The sequence below is a fragment of the Saccostrea echinata genome, unplaced genomic scaffold, assembly GCF_033153115.1.
Source record: "Saccostrea echinata isolate AGI-Se365-2 ecotype Australia unplaced genomic scaffold, CSIRO_AGI_Sech_v1 ptg000009l, whole genome shotgun sequence".
NCBI lineage: Eukaryota > Metazoa > Mollusca > Bivalvia > Ostreida > Ostreidae > Saccostrea > Saccostrea echinata.
Genome location: NW_026889758.1, coordinates 11591404 through 11604138, shown reverse-complemented (window position 1 = coordinate 11604138; position 12735 = coordinate 11591404).

The window sequence follows — 12735 nt, the reverse complement described above, 5'->3', positions numbered from 1 at the left end:
ATTAATCTACAGGAGAGACATCCCTTTGATTCCCGTATAATTAATCATAGTGTGTGAAAGCAATCACAAGAATGATAATAAGGAGGACATAAATAACGATCTGAATTTTACCGGTATGCGTTTGTGTATTCTTCTCTGGATTAATATACTGTATCATTGTTCGTTATCCTCGCCTTTTAGGTGTATTAAAAAATGTGAACTCCATCTATACATAAAATACAACAGACAACGTTTTTCTTTTAATATTACTTTATAGCTACCCACACTGGTCTTCAAAATCACATTATAAGTAAGGATGGATTTTCTGAGTAATAAGAAATGCTTGAACTTTAAATATCTCTCTGCCAAATTGATAAGAATACTACTAGATCAGCAGTGAAACAAAATATTACACAAATGATGCATTTCTGTTGGATCTTAGTTTGCTTCAGATACGTCCTCAGATCTAGAATAGTGCTAGTGGCCGTAAATGGAATCTTCCATGATAAATGGCGACAGAAGAATTGAAAACTATCCAATATTTCCGATAAGCAAACTGAAACCAAGGTCAATACATGAGCCTCCGTACGCAGAGAAAGTTTGAAATTTGAGTGAGGGTTTTCTAATTAATCTAATACAAAGTTTCCAACAGCAGTTTTATTCATTATGATATAATGGAACCAATATAATATTTTCCCTTTTTCCTTTACAGTTAAATCTGCCAAAATTCTTTTACACGTATGTAATGCATTTAGTATGTGGTATCTGAAGCATTCCTTCGATGAAATGATTCAGGAATGTATGTCTTATATCAATTACGTACGATACTGTCAACGTTTTAGGACCCTTACAATTAATTGAATGAAGTTGTTTGTTCAAAATAATATATGTTTATCATTACAGTAAATCTTGTCGTCGTGGTGTACATGTATTTGTTCCTCATGAAGGATTTAGAATGAAAAGGGACGGTTCAGCATCCCATGAGTAAAGTAATTTATTTTGCACATTTTATACCGGTATTCAATAGGTATGTAACTAGTCTGCTTTGGATTGAATTATCCATTAGATGCCTTACAAATCCATAAGGAACAGTTACCAGTATTTTACGCGCTTAAAATCCATAAGGTACGGTTTCTAGTCTCCATTCGGATGGAGTTATATATATCCACACATAGATTTACTACTACAACTTAGGGCAAATTAATTTTTATAACATAAGATTTAAATCTTTTAGTTACAACTATCTCTCCACTACGTAGATTTTAAATCCATTTTGACGATTTCTAAAAACTTTAGCGTGAATTCTTTATTTGATAGTTTTTTAGCTCATCTCGAAGATGAGATAACATACTATACCTCCGGCGTCAACATCGGCGTCCCGGTTGAAGTTTAAGGAGCAAGTCCATTTCAAAGTAAATATAAGCCCTACCTGAATCAAACTTGCATGGATGATGCATCTAGGGAAACGCACTATACCAGACATGCTGCTGGATCAGACCTACATTTTATGGATGAGTGAGAAGGTTAAATTTTTTGGAGCAGGTCCATTCCCAAGTAACTATGAGCCAATTTTCAAGAATGATGCATCTAGGAATACACAGTACCAGACTTGTTTCAGATGCTGGATTTGACCTACATGTACATTTTCCATGTGGACAACCCTCGTATTTACTAATTAACTCGATCCAAGGGATACTACATATGTAGTAAACGTACCTATTGAATTTATAACGTATGGTTTATTACACACCATTAAATATCTATAACCATACTTAATGTAAATAAATCTTACCTATGTACGGAATAATTACACATGCACCATTAAATATATGTAACCATACTTAATGTAATAAATCTTAGCTTATGTAAGGAAAAAATTCCCCTGGACACTTAAATTAGATATAAAACTTAGTTATAAATAAATCAACCAACGCGATACTAGTAACCGTACCTAAAGAATAACTCAAATTGGATACTTTTAATCATAACAAATGCACATAAAATAAACCTAACGAATAATTCCAGTAAGAATACTTCTAACCATAACAAAATTAATGATGATATTAATTAAACCAACGGATTTTACGAATCGCCCCTAAGAATAACAACCAAACCTAGTAATTCTGTCTGTTAGATACACATACACGTTTCTAATGGATTCAAAACGGACCTATGAATAATTATGTCGAAAAAAAAATATGTACTACAGGGAGTACCTATTCAGCCAAGATATACATGTATTGCAAACCACACGTATTGGATGTAAAGCACGGTGAATGCAACTAATGGATACAGAAAACTTTAAATAACTCAACCACCGAGATAATAATAACTCTACCTGATTGCTGTGAAATTATACAGTAACTTCTACCAAAGATACTGATATTCTTTCCTCATGGATTTAAACAATATTTAAGAAATGAAAACAATATATTTAGCAGAAAGGATAGTTATTAGTAGTTCCCGGATATTTTATATATTGATCCCTGTGTGGATTGAGGGACTGATACTAACGGGTTTAAAGCCTAGTCATGAATAACTCCACCGAAAAGTTATTGGTAACCGCACCTGAACGATTTAAAATATATCTATTAAATGGTTTCTACTGGTCGTACCAATCTGATTGTAAAGTTAATGAATAACTCCACATAAAGGATATAATAACCGTATATAGTGGATATAAAATATACAAAAGGAAAACACTACCATTACGATATATGTACTTGTACTTAATATACATAAATCCTATCTAATAAATAATTCTACCCATGTGATAATTTTTCCTTTATCAATAGTTAGGAATATTAACCTCAAAAAATCTTCCTCAATGGATATGAGTGACTAAAAGTAGTGGATGTAAACCCTATACATTTTGAGTATCTCCCTCAGGGGATGCTGGTAATTCCTATGAAGTGGTTTGGACTGCAGATATTGGCCAGGGTAGCTCAGTGGTTAGAGCACCTGACTAGTGATGCAGGGGTCAAGGGTTCGATTCCCGGTCCAGCAAAACCTGTTGCATAAATTGATGTTGTGACCAGGATTTGAGAATATAGTGGTTTGGATAAGTGTACCGGTGTTATCGGCCTGGGTGGCTTGAGATCTGACGACTGGAGATGCAGGGTTCCCGGGTTCGAATCACGCCCAACCAATCTAGGCAAACAATGCAGATGTTGCACAAATTGGTGCCGTTCACCCTGAACTAGCAGATGAAAATCCTGTCAGGGACAATAGTATCTGGGTTGTGTGTCTTCGAGGGCGAAGGCAATTAAGGAGTGAGGAATGTAGTGGTATAGGCCGTTGATATCAGTCTGAGCAGCTTAGTGGCTAGAGAACCCCACAAGTGATTCAGGGGTCCCGGGTCAATTCTCGGTCCAGCCATACATTTGTTTCCCTTTTCTGTTCCACCTGTATTAAAAGTACTTAAAAATCCTAAAGAAAAAGAAACGATATGAATAAGGGATATAAAGCATTCCACTGGTTACAGATAACCAAACAAAACAGAAATGAAACCTTAGGCAAGGAAGGGTTACATTCAAATGACTGCAATGGATATAAACCTACTAAATAAACAAGCATTCTGAGAGTATTGCATCAGCAATACTAGTCCCCTACCGGCATGTGTAATCTGGTTCCCGTTAAAAATTGAAAATGCTATAAATCCGTCAAAAATCAATGAAACGGAACGAAATGCAAAGTTGAACTATAACTCATTAAGGTAAAATCAACTACCAAAAATCAGCTCAATATCTGCAAGCGTTTAGAAAAAAAGTGCGGAAAACCCTGAAAAATTGAAAGGGTCATAATTCCGTCAAAAATCATTGAGGCGGAACGAAATGCAAACTTGATCTGTAACTCATCAAGATACACTCACATACCAAAAATCAGCTCAATATCTGCAAGCGTTTAGAAAAAAAAGTGCGGAAAACCAAGTGGGACAGACTGACAGACGGACGGACAGACTCAGAGGAAACCTATAGTCCCCTCCGATTTCACCGGTAGGGGACAAATAACACTACATGTACCTATGTGTACTAGTAACCCTACATGTACAAATGTCATTAACATAACCTTTTAATAATTCACCTATGGATTATTTCTTACCGTAAAGAATGGAAAAGAGTCCAAGTGATGATTTTACTTATAAACGTTTATAATGAATTTAAAAAATATCCGCTGAAAGTATTCTTGTAATTAATGAGCACACGCAAATAACATTGATTGATTGTATGTTGTTTAACGTCCCATTCGAGAATTTTCATTCATAAAGAGACGTCACCTTTCGCATGGCGGCCGTATCATCCTGCCAACGCTTACCATCACACGGAACCTCGGATTTTAAGGTCTCACCCGGAAGACTCTTGAGTTTCACTTCTAGTGCTGAAGGCGAAGGAACCGTCACTACCTATATTAAACATACAAGGTTTGACGCACGCCGGGAAACGAGAATCGAACCCGGACCTTCCGATCACGAACTGAGAACCCAACTACTAGACTACCGCGATCATAAGTAACTGCGCTTAAGAAATAACTATCGCCCTTTAAGAACAAACCTACAAAATGAATCTAAAACTGAACCTAAATTATTCATAACCAAACATGCAGAGAATTCCAATATATTGGAGTTTCTTTATGTTCTTTTAGTTTTTCTCTGGTTTTGGTGGATTAAGTAATATTCTGGGATTTTTTATTGTCTCAGTCGAGTTATCATTTAAATTGATCATAATTATTAGCAACATAATTTATTGGGTGTATATTTCCGGATCCTTGAACAGCTGACAGATATTTAATCAAAAAGTCACTCCTACGCAGCAGAGACACGTTGCATGGAGGGAAAGTAGGTGTAAAACATGGCGTTTTTAGCGGTAACCAGAGAATAACATGGGTGCTGAAATCCTCACTGTTCTTCATGTTTCATTTTGATCAAAGTAGCTGCGATACCTGTTCAATTAATTTTTCAATTTATATATGTTTACTAAAAATGAAGTGATAAATTACGTAACAATCGGATCACTAGCTATTGTGTTTTAATGATTTATCAACTCTATAGGTAATTAATATGGATCGCATTTGTACCATTGCACATGCAAAAATAAGTCGTCACTCCGTAGATCAATGGATGCGACAAAACAGATCCCACTAATGATTCTGCCAAGTAAATTTCCTATCTGACCTGCATAATTTGTTCCTTTTTTTTTTTTTTGAGCTCGGGTTTACCTATGTGAAATTGTATATTCTTGTAACAGTCTTTTATACAAGGCGATGTTGGAATCGATTTATCTGAGAATCCACGGACTGAAAGGGATCGCCTGTTCAAATTCTATGATATTACAATAGTCATATAGAATATCTCCATTCTCGTGAATTGATTTGGTGATAATTGCCTTAGTCAGACATACTTGGAGACATAATCAAGTAGACCATTGTACAGGCTGATTTCAAAGAGCAGAAGCACAGATGGGACAGGGATGAGGTGTCGGATATGGTAACACACAAAGTCATTGATACGACGGAAGAAACAGCAGTCATATTGCAAAACAATATGATTGTCCCGGGACTCGTGAGGAATCGATACCAAAGTATTGATTTTACGTGAAAAATGTCAATGTACCAGATTTAGTATGCAACGCTTGCATATGGTAAGATTGATGTACTGGAGGGAGGTTTGACGTGTGGTAAAAGCTTGTAAGTCTTTTTTTCTTCGGATGTTTATATATGAGTACATGTAAATGAAAACTGATCGATATGCAGTAACTTTGAAACATGCGACATTTCATAAGAAGTCACGACAGGAGCCGACGGCAGAGTCTAAAAACTTCCGAAGATCAAAGACGTGATTCTCTTACAGACAGTCCATATATGAGGAAAACGTCACTTCCGGTGGGTACTTTTGCCAATAAGTATACGTCACAGAGTAAAAATGTCCCTGCCAAAGAGAAACGATTTCACACAATAACAGACGATATTAATCCAGTAACGTTGTCACTCATTGTTGGAGTTACGGCATTTTTTATCATTGCTGCACTAATTTACTCGGTGTTTTGGCGATGTGTATGGAAACCGCATTGAATTACTTGCTGAGGAAAGTTACAGTAACTTTGCAAGACAAATTTTTAAAGGAGTTTTTTTTTGTTTATAAAAGGATATATTTCATGATTGCTCCCCTTTTATGTATAGGAATACGATAGTGTTGTGTCTTGAATTGGAAGAAATGTGGGTATTCAAACAATGAGAGCAAAGTTATGCATACTGCATACTTAATTTTGTACATACAGACAGAATAATCAGAAGTTGTGATAACGGGGTTGATCAGCAGAGGACATTACAAGGCCTGATGTGTTTTAAAAACAACAGACGTGATGAAAGTACTTCAAGAAAATGCCGAAACTCTGCACACATTGTAACTTTTTCACACGTGCAGGGCAGTGTTTTCTTTAAACGTCTATTTAAAATAAGCAATGATGAAGTGCATTGTACATTCTGATGCGCCTGTAGTTTATATTGTTTTTGTCTTGGACAAGATACATCTTTCAATATTTTAATATTCTCTCTCTCTCTCTCTCTCTCTCTCTCTCTCTCTCTCTCTCTCTCTCTCTCTCTCTCTCTATATATATATATATATATATCACTGTTTAAGAAAGAATAGAGTACATTATAACTAAGTCATTTCATGAGAAAAAGATAAATATTATTGCTCAAAGCATTTACATATCACCAAGCACTATCTGAAGTTAAGTCGAATATCTAGTGTATGAATAAACATGGACTAATATCTAAAATTAGATTTTTTCTTAAAAATACTTCATGGGCGGTCCCAGATATCTCTCGGGAGGGGAGGGGGTCACACCAACTCAGAAAAAGAAAAATTGACTTTAAAACAAGAGACCAAAGGCCACATCGCTCACCTGGGCACTTTGGTTAGGGAAAGCAGAAATCGGTTCAGAATCGGATGGTTTAAAAATATAAATGGTACCACACTACCCCCAGGGGGTGATGATATGAACAAACTGAATTCCATTTTAATATGACTAATCATGGCTTTGCTGGTCTTGAGAAGAAGATTTTTAAAGAGTTTCCTTCATCTTCCTTTATAAAGCTTTGATCCCTTGTTGTGGTCCCACCCTGCTCCTGGGGGTCATGATTTGATTAAACTTTAATATACACTACCCGAGGATGCTTGTATTAATATGACTAATCATGGCTTTAATTGCTGTTCTTGAGAAGATTTTTGAAGATTTTTCCTACATCTTCCTATGTATACTTTGATCCTCTGTTGGGGCCCCATCCTACCTCTGGGGGTCATGATTTGAACAAAATTGAATATACACTACCGGAGGATGCTTCTGTATGACAAGTCATGGCTTTGCAGTTCTTGCGAAGAAGATTTTTAAAGATATTTCCTATATATATTCCTGTATATAACTTTGATTCCATGTTGTGGCCCTACTCTACCCCGGGGGTCATAATTTGAACAATTTTAATCAACATTATGTAATGAAGCTTCCACATAAGTTTCATCTTTTTTTAAAAAAAAATTAAAAGATGCCATTTTACATTTATTCCTATTTATCTTCCCTTGAAAGAAGGCGTGGCCTTCATTTGAACAAATTTGAATCTCCTTTACTCACGAATGCTTTGTGGCAAGTTTTGTTGAAATTGGCCTAGTGGTTCTGGAGAACAAGATGAAATTATGAAAAGTTTACCACGACAACGACTCCGAAGATAATCAACGGAAAAAAATTTGATCAGAAAAGCTCAATTGATTCTTTGGCTTAGTTGGGCTAAAAAAAAGACGAACACTTGTCCCAAACCGACGGAGAAATATTTCTTGTTTCGTGAGATCCATTTTTTCAGGAGGTTATGAGGTTCAAGGAAATTTTGGGGTTACTTTATTATATATTTATCCTCCCGTATCGAAGATTTGGAGGTATATAGTTTTTGCCCCGTCCGTCAGTCCGTCTGTCTGTCTGTCCGCAAAAACTTTAACATTGCATATAACTTTTGATTGGTTGGAGCTATTGCTTTCATATTTCACATATGTATTTCTTGTGACAAGACCTTTCTTTGGGTACCATCATATTTGACCTTTTGACCATGGAGTTTGACCCAGTTTTACAAAATTTTACCCTACTTTAATCTGGGCCATAATTTTTGAACAAATGGTGCTAGGGCTTTCATACTTCACATGTGTAATCCTTATGACAAGACCTTCCTTTGGATACCAACAAAGTTGACCCTTCGACCTAGCAGATTGACCTTCTTTTCAAAAACTTTAACCTTGGCCATATCTTTTGAATGGTTGGTGCTAGGGTTTTCATATTTCACATGTGTATTTCTTGTGAGAAGACCTTTCCTTGGGCACCATTAATTTTGACCTTGACCTTGATGTTTGACTTTCTTTTAAAAAACGTTAACCTTTCCATATCTTTTCAATGGTTGCTGCTATGGCTTTCATATTTCACAGGTAAAATCCATCTGGACAAGACCTTAATTTGGGTACCAACATATTTGATTTGCATTTGAGAAAGTTTAACCTTGCCATACGGGGGCATCAGTGTTTCACAAACACATCTTGTTTCAATAAGAAAAAACCCAGCCCCCTCCTTCCGATCCGCAAATGCATTCTACATTAAGTACTTTTCATATTCGTTCCAAAAGTTGTCTTAATATCCTCCGGAGCCATCAATAAGTATAAATAAACTATGCAATGAATGATCGTTATAAGGCCATGCAATGCATATGAATGTAATCCTCTTTAGCACATGGTTAACACTTGATATGTTTATCACGTATTCTTTAGATATCGATATCAAACCACAGCAATTAGATTATACGAGCCTACAGTCTCTATCTTCAGCTCTGTAAGATCCAATGTTGGTGTGGCTATTGGCAGTTTAAACACAGTACCAACAAACTTTGATATTTTTACGATTTCTTTGCCTTCTTCGCGTTCTATGAAGACATTTGTGAAAACACTACATGTAGTAACTCTTACCATTGAAAAGCTATAACCTACCGAAGTTCTTAAAAAACTTTCTTTGTAAATGCTTTTAAATGGAAACTAGTTGTTATATATATATATATATATATATATATATATATCTATATATCTATATATCTATCTATCTATCTATCTATCTATATATATCTATCTATCTATCTATCTATCTATCTATCTATCTATCTATCTATATATATATATATATATATATATATATATATATATATATATATATATATATATATATATATATATATATATATATATATATCAATGTTACAACAAAATCTGACATGTTCAGAATAAAATAAAGCCATCGAGTTCGCAAAACTAGAAGTTTTCCTTTTACGAAATATGGAGATAACGAACAGTAATCAAGCTCAAAAGTCCATCAAAACAATGCAACTCGGAGCAAAGCAAACACGGACCTCTAAAAACGTCAGAGGTGGGATCAGGTATCATGGCGAAGTAAGTATCCCCTGTCGACCTGTCACAACCGCCATGTGCTCCTTGTCATGATCGGGAATAAAAATCAAAATGTCTCTTAGGATAGAGGTAAGTGTTAGTTTGATGAGTCGACATAAGAAATATTGGGATTAATTGTTACTTTGCAGTGTAACCATGGAAACAACGTACCAGTTGTTTAAAGTGATATTTTTTGCTGCTTTAGGAATTTACTTACCTTTTAATTAAGAAACATATTATTTGACTCACCTTGAATAGTACCTAGTAGAACTAAAGTTGAATATCATATATTAATAAAGTTTGTTGAAAAATACAACACTGTTGCTATGGTTACCAAGAAGGAAAAATGGTCGATTTTGTTAATTTTATATCAATATTAAATCCTATGTGCCAGCTTTTTGCATCCAGTTAGAGACTGGATGGTAGTAAAATTGAAAGTCAGGTAAGTTGTTCATATGTATCAATCATAAAAGTTTTGGGAATCTACAAACAAGGGTACGTATCCAAGGAAACAAAATATTTTTCAGATTTTTATGCATATTTTTTGGCTAATTTCCATAGCAACGCTCTAGTTAAAGAATTGAATTTGATTTTTTTGAAAAGTGAAAATTAGGGTCACACTAGCGCCTTTAAAAATTGATCATCAGTTATATAGAAATATGCCTTTTAAAAAGATAGGATAAGATTAAAATACGAAGAGGGTAAATTTAAAATCCCTTTGTGGTATTAAAACCATGGCAACCATTGCCAACCTATAAGAAATATCATATTTCGTCCTTGTTATATGTTAGAAGGATCTTTTGTTGATTATTTGCTTGAAATTTCAACCTATAATTGTTTTTATTCTTAAGTGTATGACTTTATAAAATTAAATGAAGAAAATTATTACTTTTGAATACTTTGTTTCCATAGTAACGTATGTAATAGGTGATTTACCAAATATGTTTATCATGCATTTAAGACATCAGGCCTTCAACTTTCAGAAACAGTCATTGCCACTTGTTTGCTTTGCTGCAAACGTTAACTGTGGGACTCTGAACATGCTGAAAAATGTCATTTTTCAAACTTTAGCACATGTTCCTATGGTAATCATGACACGCATCAACCAATTTTTGCTTGATTTGAGTTTACGGTATCAAAGAATTTTATCATAGAGAGTTTGGAGAAATTCTGAGACTATGCGTCCCACAGCTCCTATATAAAAGTTCAAGTCATTACAGAGAATGGCTCCTGCCGTTTGTTTGTAGTGAGCCTTCTTACGGGAAATCCACATTATATTGCCATTCTCCCGTGGGAATCTCACTACACAACACAGGTAAATTAGCTTCCACGTTTATCAATTACCGATCAGTTCCTTTAGTATAAATACTTATTTTTCAAATCACCTTATACATTACTACGGTAATAGTGTTGTGACACAGCCTCAGATCACAAGAAAACACTTTTTAAAGACTTCTTATTCCTTCATGCAAGTTATTCCTGTAATAGGTTTTTAGCATAATATACTAGTATACAGCTCAAAAAACTATTTTACCTGTATGCTTTTGTGATCTAATTAAATGCACAATTTGAAAATAAAGATATTGCTACTAAGCAAAAGCGAAAGCACAAAATATGAAAAATTTAGAATTTTATTAAAGTCTTTATACTTATGATTGATGTAACGTTTTAATGATGCAACAGGCCTACAGCAACGGCGATCTAGAAACTTAACTATGGTGCTGATACACAGTTAGCTAGGAATTAGTGATCTAGAAACTATCAGGAACGTTCTTCATGCCCAAACAGAGGAAGAAGAAACCATACAGGTTAGTTTGGTCAGGTGGACTGCCTAATATTGGATGCCTGCCGCAAAAAAATTATATACTTCCCTTACTTACAGGAAAATCCTACTTGGTCAGCCTTACTTTCTAATTTATGAATTTTCATACCTCTACATAGAATCATGCCTTATTCAGACAGTAACATCTATCTTAGAGACAAGCCGTAGCCTAATAAAGATGGTGAAATTTCAAAAGCTGCAATTACTGTGGCACGCTTCCTATGTTAGGCAAATATATATATTGTTAAATTTAAAGAAGATAGCTATTAATACGATCAATTTGTTCAATCATTTTTAAAATAGAGGAAATTATTTATTTGTTGAATTAATCCAAATCCATAGATCCTGAAATCAATCGGGTACGAACCCCCTTGATATGTTACAATTGATAATTTACTTTGTAGTACATGAAATATGTGGAGATAACGAACAGTATTCAAGCTCAAAAGTCCATTAAACACTACAAAACAGGTGCAGAGCAAACACGGACCTCCAAAACATCAGAGGTTGGATCAGGTGCCATGGAGGAGTGAGCATCCCCTGCCGACCGGTCACACCCGCCGTGTGCTCCTTGTCATGATCGGGAAATGACAGGAAAAATCCGTCGACAATTCAGTATGTAAAAAATGGCCTAACGATAAGTATGAAAAACGTCAGTCACATACATGTACTTGCTCCCTTTTTTGCACGAATAACAACCTTAATGCAATTAGGCACAGGCGCGGATCCAGGATTTTTTGCCAGGGGGTCCACCCCAGTCAAAAAATTTCCAACCCACAAATTTCTTGGCAAACATAAAAATACCTAAATTATTTTCCATAACGTATTAAACCCGGAAAATTCTTTGATAAGCCAAAAAACAAAAAAACCTACCCCCCCCCCCCCGAAAAAAAAACAACAACGCAGAATCCATTTCCAAAACATGAAAAAATCCTATTGTGGTGATGGTGGGGTCTCCTTTTTCCAGGGGGAGAGGGTCCAATGTCATTTTTTATTTGATTTAGTATATACTTTTAATAACGCTGCTAATTCCGCCCCCCCCCCCCCTTTGATCCGCGCATGAGGCATTACAAACTAATTTTTTTTCAGAATCTTTATGTGGAATTAAGCACCGTTCTTTATGAAGTGCATTCCAAGTACTGTAAACCAACTTTTGCGAGAAATATCCACGATTTTCGCGACCTAATTTAATTCGCGAATATTAATCGCGGCGAACCATTTATTTTGCTTTGTATTTGTAAAGAATGTTTCCTCAGTCGTGAAAATTAATCTCTCGCGGATTGATTTCGAACTGACGAATCGCAAAATAAAAGATTACGCAAATAATAGTTGGTTTACAGTATCTTTTGATTTATAAGTTTTAAGCAGGTTTTGAGAAGGTCAGGTCTTCCCAATTTTACCCCAAAATGATTTTATTCTGGTTTGAATCAAGACTTCTCTAGGTCAACAACAGTGTCGAAACTACATTTCC